The following is a 7,404-nucleotide window of genomic DNA, read 5'->3' on the forward strand; positions in this document are numbered from 1 at the left end:
TTAAGTTCATAAGAACAGAGTAACACATTAGGCAAGATGACATGATGTAGAGGGATAAACTCAAGAAATATGATATAAACCCCATCTTTTTATCCTCGATGGCAACAATACAATACGTGCCTTGCTGCCCCTACTGTCAATGGGAAAGGACACCGCAAGAAAAATCAATCTAGTAGGCCAAACTAAACCGATAATTCGAAGAGACTTGCAAAGATATCAAATCATGCAAATAAGAATTCAGAGAAGAACCAAATATTGTTCATAGATAAACTTGATTATAAATCCACAATTCATCAGATCTCGGCAAACACACCGCAAAAGAATATTATATCGAATAGATCTCCAAGAACATCGAGGAGAACTTTGTATTGAGAACCAAAGAGAGAGAAGAAGCAATCTAACTAATAACTATGGACCCAAAGGTCTGTGATAAACTACTCACACATCATCGGAGAGGCTATGGTGTTGATGTAGAAGCTCTCCGTGAACGATTCCCCCTCCGGTAGATCGCCGGAAAAGGCCCTAGATGGTATCTCACGGGTATAGAAGGTTGCGGCGGTGGAAAAGTAGTTTCATGGCTCTCTTGGATGTTTTTAGGATATAAGAGTATATATAGGTGAAAGAAGTATGTCGGTGGAGCTCTATGGGGCCCACGAGGGTGGGGGCGCGCCCTCCTGCCTCGTGGAAGCTTCGCGGAGTTCCAGACTTCAACTCCAAGTCTCCTGGTTTACGTTTGTTCTAAGAAAGATCCTCGCGAAGGTTTCGTTCCGTTTGGATTCCGTTTGATATTCCTTTTCCGCGAAACACTGAAATAGGCAAAAAAACAGAAACTGGCACTGGGCCTCCAGTTAATAGGTTAGTCCCAAAAATAATATAAAAGTGCATATTAAAGCCCATTAAACAACCACAACAGATAATATAATAGCACCGAACAATCAAAAATTATAGATACGTGGGAGACGTATCAGGATGCTACATCCTCTTTTTGTAAATATCAATGGGCCCAACTCTCTTCCACGACAAGGCATCCAAGCATATTAATGCTCCATCTGACCCTCGTGTCTATGCTTCTAAACTTAAAAGAAACTACATCCAACTAGGGAACCTTGGCGGTGCTACCTCTTGAGCACTGCGTTGGTTTTCCCTTGAAGAAGAAAGGGTGATGCAGCAAAGTAGCGTAAGTATTTCCCTCACTTTTTGAGAACCAAGGTATCAATCCAGTAAGAGATCACGCTCAAGTCCCACACACCTACACAGACAAATAAGAACCGCACAACCAACGCGATAAAGGGGTTGCCAATCCCTTCACAGTCACTTACGAGAGTGAGACCTCATAGATATGATAAGATAATATTTTTGGTATTTTTATGATAAAGAGAAATAAAGATGCAAAGTAAAATAAACGACAATAGAAATAACTAAGTGTTGGAAGATTAATATGATGGAAGATAAGACCCGGGGGCCATAGGTTTCACTAGTGGCTTCTCTCAAGAGCATAAGTATTACGGTGGGTAAACGAATTACTGTCAAGCAATTGATAGAATTGAGCATAGTTATGAGAATATCTAGGTATGATCATGTTGGGGAACGTAGTAATTTCAAAAAAATTCCTACGCACACGGAAGATCATGGTGATGCATAGCAACGAGAGGGGAGAGTGTTGTCTACGTACCCTTGTAGACCGGCAACGGAAGTGTTGACACAACGAAGAGGAAGTAGTCGTGCGTCTTCCCGGTCCGACCGATCCAAGTACCGAACGTACGGCACCTCCGAGTTCTGCACACGTTCAACTCGGTGACGTCCCTCGAGTTCCGATCTAGCAAAACATTGAGGGAGAGTTTCGTCAGCATGACGGAGTGATGACGGTGATGATGTTCTACAGACGCAGGGCTTCGCCTAAGCACCGCTACAATATGACCGAGGTGAATATGGTGGAAGGGGGCACCGCACACGGCTAAGGAACGATCACGAGGATCAACTTGTGTGTAACGGGGTGCCCCCTTGCTCAGTATATAAAGGAGGGAGAGGGGGAGGTGCGGCCGGCCCTATGGGTGCGCCTAGAGGAGTCCTACTCAACTGGGAGCGCCCCCTCTTGCCTTGTTGGAAAAGGAAGGAGGAAGGGAGAAAGAGGAAAGGGGGGCGCCGCCCCCCCTTCCTTGTCCTATTCGGACTAGGGGGAGGGGGCGCGCGGCCTGCCCTGGCCGGCCCTCCTCTTCTCCCTTATGGCCCATGCAGGCCCAATAACCCCCCCCCCCGGGGGGGGGGGGTTCCGGTAACCCCCCGGTACTCCGGTAAAATCCCGATTTCACCTGGAACATTTCCGATATCCAAATATAGGCTTCCAATATACCAATCTTTATGTCTCGACCATTTCGAGACTCCTCGTCATGTCCGTGATCACACCCGGGACTCCGAACAACCTTCGGTACATCAAAACACAAAAACCCTAATTACGATCGTCACCGAACTTTAAGCGTGCGGACCCTACGGGTTCGAGAACTATGTAGACATGACCGAGACACGTCTCCGGTCAATAACCAATAGCGGAACCTGGATGCTCATATTGGCTCCTACATATTCTATGAAGATCTTTATCGGTCAGACCGCATAACAACATACGTTGTTCCCTTTGTCATCGGTATGTTACTTGCCCGAGATTCAATCGTCGGTATCTCAATACCTAGTTCAATCTCGTTACCGGCAAGTCTCTTTACTCGTTCTGTAATACATCATCCTGCAACTAACTTATTAGTTGCAATGCTTGCAAGGCTTGAGTGATGTGCATTACCGAGAGGGCCCAGAGATACCTCTCCGACAATCGGAGTGACAAATCCTAATCTCGAAATATGCCAACCCAACAAGTACCTTTGGAGACACCTGTAGAGCACCTTTATAATCACCCAGTTACGTTGTGACGTTTGGTAGCACACAAAGTGTTCCTCCGGTAAACAGGAGTTGCATAATCTCATAGTCATAGGAACATGTATAAGTCATGAAGAAAGTAGTAGCAACAAACTAAACGATCATCGTGCTAAGCTAACGGAATGGGTCAAGTCAATCACATCGTTCTCCTAATGATGTGATCCCGTTAATCAAATGACAACTCATGTCTATGGTCAGGAAACATAACCATCTTTGATTAACGAGCTAGTCAAGTAGAGGCATACTAGTGACTCTCTGTTTTTGTCTATGTATTCACACATGTATTATGTTTCCGGTTAATACAATTCTAGCCTGAATAATAAACATTTATCATGATATAAGGAAATAAATAATAACTTTATTATTGCCTCTAGGGCATATTTCCTTTAGTCTCCCACTTGCACTAGAGTCAATAACCTAGATTACACAGTAATGATTCTAACACCCATGGAGCCTTGGTGCTGATCATGTTTTGCTCGTGGAAGAGGCTTAGTCAGCGGGTCTGCAACATTCAGATCCGTATGTATCTTGCAAATTTCTATGTCTCCCACTTGGACTAAATCCCGAATGGAATTGAAGCGTCTCTTGATGTGTTTGGTTCTCTTGTGAAATCTGGATTCCTTCGCCAAGGCAATTGCACCAGTATTGTCACAAAAGATTTTCATTGGACCCAATGCACTAGGTATGACACCTAGATCGGATATGAACTCCTTCATTTGCTCCTTCTGAAGCAGCTATGTACTCCGCTTCACATGTAGATCTCGCCACGACGCTTTGTTTAGAACGGCACCAACTGACAGCTCCACCGTTCAGTAAAAACACGTATCCGGTTTGCGATTTAGAATCATCCGGATCAGTGTCAAAGCTTGCATCAACGTAACCATTTACAATGAGCTCTTTGTCACCTCCATATACGAGAAACATATCCTTAGTCCTTTTCAGGTATTTCAGGATGTTCTTGACCGCTGTCCAGTGATCCACTCCTGGATTACTTTGTTACCTCCCTGCTAGACTTATAGCAAGGCACACATCAGGTCTGGTACACAACATTGCATACATGATAGAGCCTATGGCTGAAGCATAGGGAACATCTTTCATTTTCTCTCTATCTTCTGCGGTGGTCGGACATTGAGTCTTACTCAACTTCACACCTTGTAACACAGGCAAGAACCCTTTCTTTGCTTGATCCATTTTGAACTTCTTCAAAACCTTGTCAAGGTATGTGCTTTGTGAAAGTCCAATTAAGCATCTTGATCTATCTCTATAGATCTTAATGCCCAATATGTAAGCAGCTTCACCGATGTCTTTCATTGAAAAACTCTTATTCAAGTATCCCTTTATGCTATCCAGAAATTCTATATCATTTCCAATCAATAATATGTCATCCACATATAATATCAGAAATGCTACAGAGCTCCCACTCACTTTCTTGTAAATACAGGCTTCTCCAAAAGTCTGTACAAAACCAAATGCTTTGATCACACTATCAAAGCGTTTATTCCAACTCCGAGAGGCTTGCACCAGTCCATAAATGGATCGCTGGAGCTTGCACACTTTGTTAGCTCCCTTTGGATCGACAAAACCTTCTGGTTGCATCATATACAACTCTTCTTCCAAAAATCCATTCAGGAATGCAGTTTTGACATCCATTTGCCAAATTTCATAATCATAAAATGCGGCAATTGCTAACATGATTCGGACAGACTTAAGCATCGCTACGGGTGAGAAGGTCTCATCGTAGTCAATCCCTTGAACTTGTCGAAAACCTTTTGCAACAAGTCGAGCTTTGTAGATAGTAACATTACCGTTAGCGTCAGTCTTCTTCTTGAAGATCCATTTATTCTCAATTGCTTGCCGATCAACAGGCAAGTCAACCAAAGTCCACACTTTGTTCTCATACATGGATCCCATCTCAGATTTCATGGCTTCTAGCCATTTTGCAGAATCTGGGCTCACCATCGCTTCTTCATAGTTCGTAGGTTCATCATGATCTAGTAGCATGACTTCCAGAACAGGATTACCGTACCACTCTGGTGCGGATCTTACTCTGGTTGATCTACGAGGTTCGGTAGTAACTTGATCTGAAGTTTCATGATCATTATCATTAGCTTCATCACTAATTGGTGTAGGTGTCATAGAAACCGGTTTCTATGATGTACTACTTTCCAATAAGGGAGCAGGTACAGTTACCTCATCAATTTCTACTTTTCTCCCACTCACTTCTTTCGAGAGAAACTCCTTCTCTAGAAACACTCCGAATTTAGCAACAAAAGTTTTGCCTTCGGATCTGTGATAGAAGGTGTACCCAACAGTCTCCTTTGGGTATCCTATGAAGACACATTTCTCCGATTTGGGTTCGAGCTTATCAGGTTGAAGCTTTTTCACATAAGCATCGCAGCCCCAAACTTTCAGAAACGACAACTTTGGTTTCTTGCCAAACCACAGTTCATAAGGCGTCGTCTCAACGGATTTCGATGGTGTCCTATTTAACGTGAATGCAGCCGTCTCTAAAGCATAACCCCAAAACGATAATGGTAAATCAGTAAGAGACATCATAGATCCCACCATATCTAATAAAGTATGATTACGACGTTCGGACACACCATTACGCTGTGGTGTTCCGGGTGGCGTGAGTTATGAAACTATTCCGCATTGTTTCAAATGTAGACCAAACTCGTAACTCAAATATTCTCCTCCATGATCAGATCGTAGAAACTTTATTTTCTTGTTACGATGATTTTCAACTTCACTCTGAAATTCTTTGAACTTTTCAAATGTTTCAGACTTATGTTTCATTAAGTAGATATACCCATATCTGCTTAAATCATCTGTGAAGGTGAGAAAATAACGATATCCGCCACGAGCCTCAACATTCATTGGACCACATACATCTGTATGTATGATTTCCAACAAATCCGTTGCTCTCTCCATAGTACCGGAGAACGACGTTTTAGTCATCTTACCCATGAGGCACGGTTCGCAAGTACCAAGTGATTCATAATCAAGTAGTTCCAAAAGTCCACCAGTATGAAGTTTCTTCATGCGCTTTACACCGATATGACCTAAATGACAGTGCCACAAATAAGTTGCACTATCACTATCAACTCTGCATCTTTTGATTTCAACATTATGAATATGTGTATCACTACTATCGAGACTTATCAAAAATAGACCACTCTTCAAGGGTGCATGACCATAAAAGATATTACTCATATAAATAGAACAACCATTATTCTCTGATTTAAATGAGTAACCGTCTCGCATCAAACAAGATCCAGATATAATGTTCATGCTCAACGCTGGCACCAAATAACAATTATTTAGGTCTAATACTAATCCCGAAGGTAGATGTAGAGGTAGCGTGCCGACCGCGATCACATCGACTTTGGAACCATTTCCCACGCGCATCGTCACCTCGTCCTTAGCCAATCTTCGCTTAATCCGTAGCCCCTATTTTGAGTTGCAAATGTTAGCAACAGAATCAGTATCAAATACCCAGGTGCTACTGCAAGCATTAGTAAGGTACACATCAATAACATGTATATCACATATACCTTTGTTCACTTTGTCATCCTTCTTATCCGCCAAATACTTGGGGCAGTTCTGCTTCCAGTGACCAGTCTGCTTGCAGTAGAAGCACTCAGTCTCAGGCTTAGGTCCAGACTTGGGTTTATTCTCCTGAGCAGCAACTTGTTTGCTATTCTTCTTGAAGTTCCCTTTCTTCTTCCCTTTGACCTTTTTCTTGAAACTGGTGGTCTTATTGACCATCAACACTTGATGCTCCTTCTTGATTTCTACCTCAGTGGCTTTTAGCATCGCGAAGAGCTCAGGAATAGTTTTATTCATCCCTTGCATATTATAGTTCATCATGAAACTTTTGTAGCTTGGTGATTGAAGAACTCTGTCAATGACACTATCAACAAGAAGATTAACCCCCAGTTGAGTCAAGTGATTATGATACCCAGACATTTTGAGTATATGTTCACTGACAGAACTATTCTCCTCCATCTTGCAGCTATAGAACTTATTGGAGACTTCATATCTCTCAATCCGGGCATTTGCTTGAAATATTAACTTCAACGCCTGGAACATCTCATATGCTCCATGACGTTCAAAATGTCGTTGAAGACCCGGTTCTAAGCCGTAAAGCATGGCACACTGAACTATCGAGTAGTCATCAGCTTTGCTCTGCCAGATGTTCATAACATCTGGTGTCGCTCCTGCAGCAGGCTTGGCACTTAGTGGTGCTTTCAGGACGTAATTCTTCTGTGCAGCAATGAGGATAATCCTCAAGTTACGGACCCAGTCCGTGTAATTGCTACCATCATCTTTCAACTTTGCTTTCTTAAGGAACGCATTAAAATTCAACGGAACAACAACACGAGCCATCTATCTACAATCAAACATAGACAAGCAAGATACTATCAGGTACTAAGTTCATGATAATTTAAGTTCAATTAATCATATTACTTAAGAACTCCC

This window comes from Triticum aestivum, chromosome 1A (genome assembly GCF_018294505.1).
Source record: "Triticum aestivum cultivar Chinese Spring chromosome 1A, IWGSC CS RefSeq v2.1, whole genome shotgun sequence".
NCBI classification, from domain to species: Eukaryota; Viridiplantae; Streptophyta; class Magnoliopsida; order Poales; family Poaceae; genus Triticum; species Triticum aestivum.